Consider the following 12,404-nt stretch of genomic DNA (forward strand, 5'->3'; position numbering starts at 1 on the left):
TTCAAGGCCAGCCTAGTTTACATAGTGGGATCTTGTGTCACAAACAAAACAAAACAAAAGGCTAGGCTCGGTGGCTCATGCCTATAATCCCAGCTACCCAAATGGAGGAGATCAAGATCATAATTCTAAGGGCTGGTCAGGGATAAAAGTTAGTGAGATTCCCCCCATCTCAACAAACAAATAAGCTGGTATGATGACACATCACCAGTAGCCGGACCACATAGGTGGGTTGGGTTCTGAGTCCTGGCCCCAAATCGAGACTTTCTCTGAACAATAAGAAAAGGGAAGGGGGAAAAAAGGGCTGGAAGTGTGGCTCAAGTGGTAGAACATTCGCCTGGCAAGCTCTCCAACGGGGAGTTCCCTTCCAAGTGCCATAAAATAAACCCACAAAGAGGCCATGTGAGGTGACTGCCGCAGAGGACGGGGGGATCCGCGGCTCCCCCTCTGGCCGCCTCTCGCCCAGGCTGGAGTTTGAGCAGCGTCCTGAACAATTCAGGCCCTCTCCCGGCCTCTGCCCTGCCTCCTCGGGTGTGGGAGGGGAGCACCAAGGGGTCAGCGGGCTAGGGGGTGAGGGGGGCCCCCCGAAAGGGGGCCGGGCGAGGAGGGGGGGGAGGGTGGGGGGGCGGGAGGGCGGGGGGGGGGGGGTGCTGCTTTGGGATCCGCCTGGGCTGGAGAAGAAAAGGAAAAGAGGAGGCCGAGCCCATCAAGGGATCCAGGAGGCTCCTTGGGCTGGGCCAGGGTTTGGGGCGCCCCACCGCTCTTCACCCTCCCCCCCCAAGGTTTGGGGTTCCGGAGCTGGATGGGGTGATGGGCGCCCCGCCCTGCTCTTCCCCTCTCCTCCCTGTGGCTGGGTGGGGGCGCCCTGCTCCCCCTCTGCGCCCCGCGGGGTTTGGGGGCCGGGGCGGGGTTAAAGGTGAGCACGAGCCGCCGGCGGGCCGGGATTGGCCGCCCGGGCGATGCCACAGCCCCGGGGCGCGCGGCCCACGTGCACCGGGCACGGGCGGCACCTGACCCCGGGGCAAAGGACGGCGCGGGGCGGGGAGCGCGAGGGGAGCGGGGAGCGCACCCCGCTGCCGGCACGCCCGGCCCGGCCCGGCCGGCTCAGCATCGCAGCCCGCGCCACGCGCCCGAGCCAGGTGAGCCAGCCCGGGGTGCGGGCCTGCGCCGCCCGCCTGGCCCCACCGCGGGGTGCCCGCACGCTCCGGGTGCCCCCTCTCACTCCGGGGTGCTCATTCTCACTCCGGGGTGCTCATTCTCACTCTGGGGTGCTCATTCTCACTCTGGGGTGTCCCCTCTCACTCCTGGGTGCCCATTCTCACTCTGGGGTGTCCATTCTCACTCTGGGGTGTCCATTCTCACTCTGGGGTGTCCCCTCTCACTCTGGGGTGTCCATTCTCACTCTGGGGTGCTCATTCTCACTCTGGGGTGCTCATTCTCACTCTGGGGTGTCCATTCTCACTCTGGGGTGCTCATTCTCACTCTGAGGTGTCCATTCTCACCCTGGGGTGCCCCCTCTCACTCTGGGGTGTCCATTCTCACTCTGGGGTGTCCATTCTCACTCTGGGGTGCTCATTCTCACTCTGGGGTGCTCATTCTCACTCTGGGGTGCTCATTCTCACTCTGGGGTGTCCCCTCTCACTCCGGGGTGTCCATTCTCACTCTGGGGTGCTCATTCTCACTCCGGGGTGTCCCCTCTCACTCTGGGGTGTCCATTCTCACTCTGGGGTGTCCCCTCTCACTCTGGGGTGTCCATTCTCACTCTGGGGTGTCCATTCTCACTCTGGGGTGTCCATTCTCACTCTGGGGTGTCCCCTCTCACTCTGGGGTGTCCCCTCTCACTCTGGGGTGCTCATTCTCACTCTGGGGTGTCCATTCTCACTCTGGGGTGTCCCCTCTCACTCCTGGGTGCCCATTCTCACTCTGGGGCGTCCATTCTCACTCTGGGGTGCTCATTCTCACTCTGGGGTGTCCCCTCTCACTCTGGGGTGTCCATTCTCACTCTGGGGTGTCCATTCTCACTCTGGGGTGTCCCCTCTCACTCTGGGGTGTCCATTCTCACTCTGGGGTGCTCATTCTCACTCTGGGGTGCTCATTCTCACTCTGGGGTGTCCATTCTCACTCTGGGGTGCTCATTCTCACTCTGAGGTGTCCATTCTCACCCTGGGGTGCCCCCTCTCACTCTGGGGTGTCCATTCTCACTCTGGGGTGTCCATTCTCACTCTGGGGTGCTCATTCTCACTCTGGGGTGCTCATTCTCACTCTGGGGTGCTCATTCTCACTCTGGGGTGTCCCCTCTCACTCCGGGGTGTCCATTCTCACTCTGGGGTGCTCATTCTCACTCCGGGGTGTCCCCTCTCACTCTGGGGTGTCCATTCTCACTCTGGGGTGTCCCCTCTCACTCTGGGGTGTCCATTCTCACTCCGGGGTGTCCCCTCTCACTCTGGGGTGTCCATTCTCACTCTGGGGTGTCCCCTCTCACTCTGGGGTGTCCATTCTCACTCTGGGGTGTCCATTCTCACTCTGGGGTGTCCATTCTCACTCTGGGGTGTCCCCTCTCACTCTGGGGTGCTCATTCTCACTCTGGGGTGTCCATTCTCACTCTGGGGTGTCCCCTCTCACTCTGGGGTGTCCATTCTCACTCTGGGGTGTCCATTCTCACTCTGGGGTGTCCATTCTCACTCTGGGGTGCTCATTCTCACTCTGGGGTGTCCCCTCTCACTCTGGGGTGTCCATTCTCACTCTGGGGTGTCCCCTCTCACTCTGGGGTGCTCATTCTCACTCTGGGGTGTCCATTCTCACTCTGGGGTGTCCATTCTCACTCTGGGGTGTCCATTCTCACTCTGGGGTGCTCATTCTCACTCTGGGGTGTCCATTCTCACTCTGGGGTGTCCCCTCTCACTCTGGGGCATCCATTCTCACTCTGGGGTGCCCCCTCTCACTCTGGGGTGCTCATTCTCACTCTGGGGTGTCCATTCTCACTCTGGGGTGTCCATTCTCACTCTGGGGTGCTCATTCTCACTCTGGGGTGCTCATTCTCACTCTGGGGCATCCATTCTCACTCTGGGGTGCTCATTCTCACTCTGGGGTGCCCCCTTCACTGTGCCTCAGCTTCAAGGGAAAGAGACACACTGCCCAGGAGGCCTCTAGGTCCAGGACCCCAGCGCGTCTGCTTGTCTGGTACATCCGTCGGCTGGGCTGGGCTGGGAGGGGCTGGGGACACAGGTGGGGTCCACCCAGGTTCTGCCTCTACTCTTCTGGACCCTTCTGTGTGTCCCAGAGCTTCTGGTGTCGCCCAACCACCTCTGCCTGTGCTGCCCCAACGCCTGGACCCCTCCCAACGCCTGGACCCCTCCCAGCCCCCAGCACAAACTTGGCTGTCAGCACTGGCCATGAAGGGGCACACGTGGGACCCAGGGGCAAGGGGAGGCCCTCTCAGCTTAGTCAGGACCAAAGCGGGGGAATTCCCTAATGCCACCTGCAAATCAGGTGCTGTGCAAATGTGTGAACATGCGTGCGTGTGTGTGTGTGTGTGTGCACATGTGTGTGTGTGTGCACTGTTTCCTTCTTCCTGATAACACAGCAGTAAGGACGTCTCTCCCCTGAGAATGAGGAAGCAGAGGCCGTAGAGGTCAAGACACTTGCTCAAGGTCATGGAGATTTGGGCAGAACTGGCATACAGACCCAGACTTCTTCCCTCCTTCCTTCCTTCTTTCCTTCCTTCCTTCTTTCCTTCCTACTTCCTCCTCCTCTTCCTACTTCCTCCTCCTCCTCCTCTTCTCCTCCTCTTCTTCTTCCTCCTCCTCCTCTTTCTGGTTCATGAACTCAGGGCCTAGGTGCTATCCCTAAGCTTCTTGGGTTCAGGTTAGCACTCTACCACTTGAGCCACAGCTCCACTTCTAGCCTTTTGCTTAATTAGAGATAAGAGTCTCCAGGCTGGGAAGATGGCTCAGTGGTAGAATGCTTGCCTTGCATGCATGAAGCCCTGGATTCAATTCCTTCCTCAGCACCACATAAGCAGAAAAAGCTAGAAGTGGCACTGTGGCTCAAGCGGTAGAGCGCTAGCCTTAAGCTGAAGAGCTCAGGGACAGTGCCCAGGCCCCGAGTCCAAGCCCCACAATTGACAAAAAAGAAAAAAAAAGTGCAGTAATAACAGCTAAAGCAAAAAGGGGCTTGAGGTAAAGTTCAGCTGGTAGAGCACTTGAAGCTGTGAGTTTAAATTCCTATTGCCATACTCAAGCCCCCTCCCCCTCTCGATCTTCCCCCCCCCCCCGTCTCTCTGTCTCTCTGTCTCTGTCTCTGTCTCTCTCTGTCTCAGTCTCTCCTCTCTCTCTCTCTCTCTCTCTTTCTCTCGATGGCTGGTGCCAGAAGCCCTTAGATAGTTTTGCAATGAGTGTCTGTTACTGCAAACACCAAGACTCTAGATGGAGCTGGGACTTGTAGCCCCAAGCCCCAGCCCAACCTCTGAGGAATAGAGAGAGGCTGGAAGCTGAGGCTGAGCTCAGTCACAGTGACTGAATTTCTCATTACTGTAATGAAATTCCCAATGGGGAGGATCTTGAACCAGTCTGGGCCATGTAGGGAAACCCTATCTAAAGAAAACAAAATCAGCTGGGGATCTGGGGGCTCATGCCTATAATCCTGGCTACTTGGGAGGCAGCATCACAGTTGGATGCCAGTTGTAACAGACAAGTCTGTTGCACTTGGAGTCTCTTGTCTCCAATTAACCAGCAAAAAGCAAGAACTGGAGGTATGGCTCACAAGTGGTAGAGTGTCTGTCTTGAGTGAAAAAAGGAAGGGAGGTTCAACCCCAAGCAGAAAGAAAGGAAGAGGGGGTGGCAAAAGAAGCACAGGAGCCGGGTGCCGATGGCTCATGCCTATAATCCTAGCTACTCAGGAGGCTGAGATCTGAGGATCGCGGTTCAAAGTCAGCCCGGGCAGGAAAGTCAGCCTGAGACTCTTATTTCCAATAAACCACTAGAAAACCAGAAGTGGCGCTGTGGCTCAAGCAGTAGAGCACTTGCCTTGAGCTGAAGAGCACAGGGACAGCGCCCAAGCCCAAAGTTCAAGCCCCACGACCGACCAAAAAAAAAAAGAAGAAGCAGCAGCACAGGGTCAGAAATTGGGACTTAAAAGTCCTGGCTGTGTGACTTCTAGCAAGTGTGTTAGCTTCTCTGGGCCTCTCCTTCTTCAATGGTACAGAGTAATGGCAAGCCCTGTTCTATTCCCCTTCACGAACAGGAGAGAATGTCTACAAATGTTCCTTCCAAGGGCCAGGCAGCAAGGCTGGTAGTTTCCTTTGAGCTGGGATGGCAGGTACTCACTACCATGTCTCGGCTCCCTTCCATGGAGATGGGATGTCTTGGGCTTTTTTGCTGGGGCTGGCTTGGAACCATGATCCTCCCAATCTTAGTCTCTCTCATAGCTTGGGATGACAAGTGTGTGTCACTGCACTCAGCTATGGGTTGAGAAGGGAGTTTCCCAAACTTTTCTCCCAGGACTGGCTTTGAACCTGGGCCCTCCTTTTCTCAGCCTCCCAAGTAGCTGGGATTACAAGCGTCACCACTGGTGCCTGGCTGGGGCTGGCACCTCTTAGCTGTACCTTGGATGGGCTTCCTTTGGTCTGACTGAAGGACGGGAGGAGAAGATGGAGAGGATTTGAGAGGAGCATGGGTGCTGGGTCTGGAATTAGCCCTCTTGTTTCCAGAGTTCTAGAATTGTCTTCGGAAACTGGACGGGTGGCTGCCTTCTTCAGTAACAGCATCATAGCCTGGCCTTGCACTCTACTTCCCACCTTGGCTAAGTGTAGCTCAGGGTTGGCCTTGCATTAGTGATCCTCCTGCCTCGGCCTCCTGAGTGCTATCATACACCATCCTGCCCTGCCTACCTTTTACTCCTCTGTGCAGGTCCAGTGACACGCAAGTATTCTCTGTGAACATTCATGGATACGTGCACTTTTAACACCAATTGAGTGTTTTAAGTTGAATGCAGCGGCACATGCCTGTAATCCCAGTACCTCAGAAAGCAGAAGCAGGTGGGTCTAGAGTTTGAGGCCAGCCTGGACAAAGTTATCTAGACCCTCTCTCAAAAACACTATATAAGCAGGCGCCGGTGGCTCACGCCTGTAATCCTAGCTACTCAGGAGGCTGAGATCTGAGGATCATATTTCAAAACCAGCCCAGGCAGGAAAAGTCCACGAGACTCTTACCTCCAATAAACCACTCAGAAAACCGGAAGTGGCGTTGTGGACGCCAGGTGCGCCTTGAGCTGAAGAGTTGAGGGACAGCGCCCAGGCCCAGAGTTCAAGGCCTATGACCAAAAATAAATAAATAAATAATGATAGATAGATAGATATCTAGATAGATAGATAGATGCAGAAAGATTGAGGATGTGGCTCAAGTGGTAGAGTGCTTGTCTAGCATACACAAGACCCTGGGTTCAATTCAATCCCCTGTACAGAAAAAAAAAAAAAGTTTTGTTGTTTTTTAAAGAAATAAAAAAACACAGCACTATAGTGAGGAGTCTTGCATGCTGGCACACATCTTAGTGGACTTTGCTAGGTCAAGGGTATGTGGATGCCCAGCAGCGGAGGATGGTATCAAAACCTTACCCAGTGGCTGGGAAGGTGGTTCAGTGGTAGAGCGCTTGCCTTGCATGCATGAGGCCCTGGGTTCAATTCCTCAGCACCACATAAATAGAAAAAGCTGGAAGTGGCACAGTGACTCAAGTGGTAGAGCTCTAGCCTTGAGCTGAAAAGCCGAGGGACAGTGCCCAGGCCCAGAGTTCAGGCCCCACGACCAACCAAAAACAAACAAACAAACAAACAAACGTGCCCAAAGTGTCAGGCACCAGTGCTTACACCTTTAATCCCAGCTACTCAGGAGGCTAAGATCTGAGGATGGGGCTTCAAAAGCCAGCTCAGGCAAGAAAATCTGTGAGACTCTATGTGGCTCAAGTGGTAGAGTTCCAGCTTTGAGCAAAAAGCTCAGGGACAGTGACTAGGCCCTGAGCTCAGTTCCCAGTACCTGCTCACATAAAAATACAAAAGCGCTTCCCCAAAAAGGTACACAGGGGACAGCAGTGTGATGGCTGGCCCGTCCAGAATTATCACCAGCCCTTCAGCAAATTAACTGTGAGACAGGCTGTTGTCAGATCATGGGCTTTGAATCCTCACTGTCTCAGCCTGTGACCAGCTGAGCTGGAGGTGTAGCTTAGCTGTAGATGGATTGCAAGATGCAGGCCCTTGGGACGACGCCTAGCAGTGGAAAAAAAAATGACCTTGTCTACAAAATGGGTTAAAAGTCACAAGGTGGCTGAGTGCCTGGTGGTTTATGCTTGTCATCCTAGCTACTCAGGAGGCTGAGATCTGAGGATTGAGATTCAAAGACAGCCCAGGCAGCAAAGTCCATGAGACTCTTCTCTCCAATGAGCCAGCAAAAGAGCTGGCTCACTGTAGGTGGTTCAAATGAGAGCATCAGCCATGCAAACAAGTTGAACAAGCTCAAGACCCTGAAGATACTGAGTTCAAACTAGAAGGTGGGGGGAGGGCGGGCAGAGAGAGTCAAAGCATCCTATTAGCAGTCATTTCTTGTTTTCTCACTCCTAGCTTCTGGCAATTGTTAATTACAATTGCTAAATTTTTTTTGTGCTGGGATTAGGTCCTAAAATCAGGGCTTTACACTCTTTCTCTGCTTTTCAGTCCAAGGATGGTGCTCTACCACTTGAGCCATGCTTCCACTTTTGACTCTTTGTGGGCTAATTAAACATAAGAGTCTGGAAGATTTGTCTTCCCATGCTAGTTTTGAACTGTGATTCTCAGATCTCAGCCTACTGAGTAGCTAGGATTAAGACGTGAGCCACCAGCAACCAATTTACTAATTTACTTTCTATCTCTGTGAATATTTTCCTAATTTGTTTTTTGGTCAGTCATGGGGCTTGAACTCTGGGACTGGGCGCTGTCCCTCAGCAGTTCAGCTCAAAGCGAGTGCTGTACCACTTGAGCCACAGCACCACTTCTAGTTTTCTGGTGGTTTATTGGAGATAAGAGTCTCACGGACTTTCCTGCCCGGGCTGGCTTTGAACCTCAATCCTCAGATCTCAGCCTCCTGAGTAGATAGGATTAGAGGCATGAGCCACCAGCACCCAGCTCCCTAATTTTTTTAACTTTGGCAAAAGTTAAAATTAAATATTCCCAGGGCTGGGAAGGTAGCTCAGTGGTAGAGTGCTTGCCTTGCATGCATGAGGCCCTGGGTTCAATTCCTCAGCACCACATAAGCAGAAAAAGCCAGAGGTGGTGCTGTGGCTCAAGTGGCAAAGTGCTAGCCTTGAGCTGAAGGGCTGAGAGACAGTGCCCAGGCCCAGAGTTCAGGTCCCACGACTGACAAAATTAAATATTCCCATCAGTCATTTAGGATCTGTAAAGATCACAGTTGGTGTAGCTTTAAAAAAAAAATTAAGTGGCTAGGAAGTTGGCTCAGTGGTAGAGTGCTTGCCTTGCATGCATGAGGCCCTGGGTTTGAGTCCTCAGCACCACATAAGCAGAAAAAAGCCAGAAGTAGTGCTGTGGCTCAAGTGTGGGGCACTAGCCTTGAGCTAAAGAGCTGAGGGACAGAGCCCAGGCCCAGAGTTCAGCCCCCACAACTGGCAAAAAAAAAAAAAAGTTAAATACTTATCACTGAGACTGATACATGCCATGTGCTTTCTTTTTTGAGACAGACTTTCATTGTGTAGTTCACACTGGCCTGAAACTCAGACTCCTCAGGCCTCTCAAGTGCTAGAACTGCACTATGCCAAGATATAGTAAATCATTCTCTAAGCATGAATATGTGTATACAGGCAATGTGTGTCTGCATGGGTGATGGATGGGTGGATGGATGAAGGAAGGAAGGAAGGAAAGAAGGAAGGAAGGAAGGAAAGAAGGAAGGAAGGAAAGAAGGAAGGAAGAGAAAGAAAGGAAGGAGAGGAGGAAAGAAAGAAAGAAGATGAGTGGGTGGATGGAAGGATGGGTGGTAGGATGAATGGATGAATGGATGGATGGATAGATGGGAAAAGGATAGATGGATAGATGAAGGGATGGATGGATATATGGAAACAAAGGATGGATGGATGGGTCAACAGATGAGTGTATGTATGTATGGATATATGTATATATGGATGGATGGATGGATGGATGAGTGGATTGTATATAGTAGTTAGATGTAATATAAACCCACAAACACCCACTAACTCCTCTGCCCTTGAGGGGATTTGGGCTATGAGCAGCATGGGGATTCTTCCTTCTGGGACATTTGCCCTCTAGTGGGAAAGAGAGGCCTTGCACCACTTGCTGCTTCAGAGCCGAATGCAAGGGGATAGCTGGAACAGGGTTGTCAAGATACATATACAAACCTGGAGAAGGCGGGGATGCTACGCTACCTCAGGTGGGGTGGGGTGAGGTTCAGTGGTACAGTGCTTGCTTCGTGCGCACAGGGCCCTTGATTGCAGCACCCCAAAAACAAAACAACAAAAAGCTATCAGGGCCAGACACTAGTGGCTCACACCTGTCATCCTAGCTGCTCAGGAGGCTGGTATGAGGATCACAGTTCCAAGGCAGCCTGGGCAGACAACTCCGAAAGATTCTTAGCTCCACTTAACCAGAAAAAAAACTAGAAATAATCCGGGCACTGGTGGCTCACGCCTGTAATCCTAGCTACTCAGGAGGCTGAGATCTGAGGATTGCGGTTCAAAGCCAGCCCGGGCAGGAGAAACTGTGAGACTCTATCTCCAATAAACCACCAGAAAACCGGAAGTGGTGCTGTAGCTCAAGTGGTAGAGCATTCGCGTTGAGCTGAAGAGCTGAGGGACAGCCCCCAGGCCGAGTTCAAATCCCATGACCGACAAAAAAAAACTAGAAATGGAGGTACAGCTCAAAGGGTAGAGCACCAGTCTTGAAAAAACAAACCAAGTGAGAGCTTGAGGTCCTGAGTTCAAATCCTAGTACTGTCCCCCATCCCCCCCAAAAAAAGCTATCAGAGGTGGTACTTTAATGATGGGTGAGCTTTCCTGGTGAGAAGGAACCATTTGGCAAGAGGTAGCCAGGGCTAGGAAGCAGGGAGAGCAGGGTGCAGGGAGGCCCTGGGGCCAGCCAGGTCTTTACACCCCAGACAGGACCTGGCTGGGAACCACACTTGTTTGTCTGCGGGGTTGTGAACGCTGGGCCACGGGTAACTACAGGACAAAGGGGAAAGAGGAGAAGAAGGTGAGAGGTGAGAGAGGCTTTTTGGTGAGGCGGGGCTGGGCTGCCATCCTGGCAAGACCACATCAGGTCAACATGAGAGAGTCCAAGGACGCCGTGTCTGTAGTAGCACTACAGTGCTCCCCTGTGGGTTTATATGGGGTTTTCAGCTGATGACAAGAAGGGAAGAGGAACAAAACTCATTCCTGTACCATCGGCTAAGTCTCTAGGAGCAGAGTCTTGGGGTGAGGGGGTTCAAGTCCTTCTGCAGCGGTGCATAGACCACAGAAGGGGTGAGCAGTGTACATGTCCATCTCTGTGCTGAGGACCCCAAAGGACCAGTTTTTCAGCCTTTCTGAAATGAAGCTGAGCCCCTCCAAAGTAGCAAATAAGAGACCAAAATAGGCATCTCCCCCCACCCCAATATGGGGGCTTGAGTTCAGGGTCTTGTGCTTGCTAGGCAGATGCTCTACCACTGGAGCCATGCCCTCAGCCTTTTTTGCTTTTTTTGGGGGAGGAGGGGGATCAGTTATGGGGCTTAAACTCAGGGCCTAGGTGCTGTCCCTGAGCCCCTTTGTGCTCAAGGCTGGCACCCTATCACTTGAGCCACAGCACCACTTCTAGTTTTCTGATGGTTAATTGGAGATAAGAGTCTCATGGGGACTTTTCTGCCCAGGCTGGCTTCAAACCACTATCCTCAGGTCTCAGCCTCCAGAGTAGGTAGGATTGCAGGTGTGAGCCACTGGCACCTGGCTGCTTTTAGCTATTTTTTAGGTAGTGTATTGTATTTTACCCAAGGCCAGTCTCAGACCTTGATCTTCCTTCCTACAGCCTCTCAGGTCACTGGGAGCACAAACAAACATAACCCTTCCAACTTATTGGTTGAAATTGGATCTCACTAATTTTATTTTATTTTATTTGCCTTGGACTCTCCTTGAACCACAGGCTCCTTGCTATTTAGTCTCTAGAGTGCCTGGAATTATCAGCATGAACCACTCCACCTGGTTTGCTTTTGTTTCTGTTTCTGTTTTTATTTTTACCCCTTGGTACTGGAGTTGGAACTCACAGCTAAACATTTGCTAAGCAGACACTCTGAGTTACACCTCTAGTCTTTTTTTTTTTTTTTTGGACCCTCTGCACTCTGACAGTGCCATCTTGTTTTCCTCACCACATGTAGGACATACCTGGTCAAGCCAAGGAAAGTTCACTTTTACCTCCAACCCTTCCCTCTCCTACCAGACACAGCCCTGGTGGAAGTGTGGAAGTCAGACGAAAGTCTGAGATATTTCAGTGTGTTCTGACTCTGAGGACTGTTAAAATCCCCAATGAGGGCCTGAGAATGTGGCTTAGTGGTAGAGTGTTTACTAGCATGCATGAAGCCCTGGGGTCGATTCTTCAGTAACACATAAACAGAAAAAGCTAGAAGTGGCACTGTGGTTCAAGTAGTAGAGTGCTAGCCTTGAGCAAAAGAAGCTCAAAGACAGTGCCCAGTCCCTGAGTTCAAGCCCCAGGACTGGCAAAAAAAAAAAAAAAATCCCCATGAAGCCAGGTACTGGCATGCCTGTAACCCTAGCTACTCAGGAGGCAGAGATTTGAGGATCCAGGTTTAAAGTCAGCCCAGGCAGGAATGTCCTGAGATGCTTATCTCCAATTAACTAGCAAAAAGATGGAAGTGGAGCTGTGGCTCAAGTGGCAGAGCACCAGCCTTCAACAACAACAAAAAAAAGCAAGAGTACAAGTCCCTGAGTACAAGCCCTAATACTACAGAGAGAAAGAAAGAGAGAGAGAGAGAGAGTATGTGTGTGTGTGTGTGTAATCTGGACCTATGATGTCCCCATTCGAAGCTACCTTGAGGCTGTGGGTGTTCCTGAGACATTGCCTGTCTAGTGCCCAGGGCTTGGCTATCAGAAGGCAGTCAGGTGGAAGGAGATGCGCCCCTTACCCAGGACCCCCAGGCACCGATGTGCTTTTAAGCTAAGGTGTAGTAAGGGACACTTCTAGAGACTCCTTTCTAGGAAGATACCGCAGGCTGGGACCACCTGCTCCCACCGGGCTTATCTATTATGCTAATGTGGCCCGGCACCGCCCACTCCAATAACATCCAATCATAAGGGAGGGGCGTGGGTATGTTAATAAGGCCGAGCTGGCCACCTGGAACCCTCAAGCACTGGAGATCCCTGTTGGGCGGACTGAG

This window comes from Dipodomys spectabilis, unplaced genomic scaffold (genome assembly GCF_019054845.1).
Source record: "Dipodomys spectabilis isolate Male_0828 unplaced genomic scaffold, ASM1905484v1 ptg000098l, whole genome shotgun sequence".
NCBI classification, from domain to species: Eukaryota; Metazoa; Chordata; class Mammalia; order Rodentia; family Heteromyidae; genus Dipodomys; species Dipodomys spectabilis.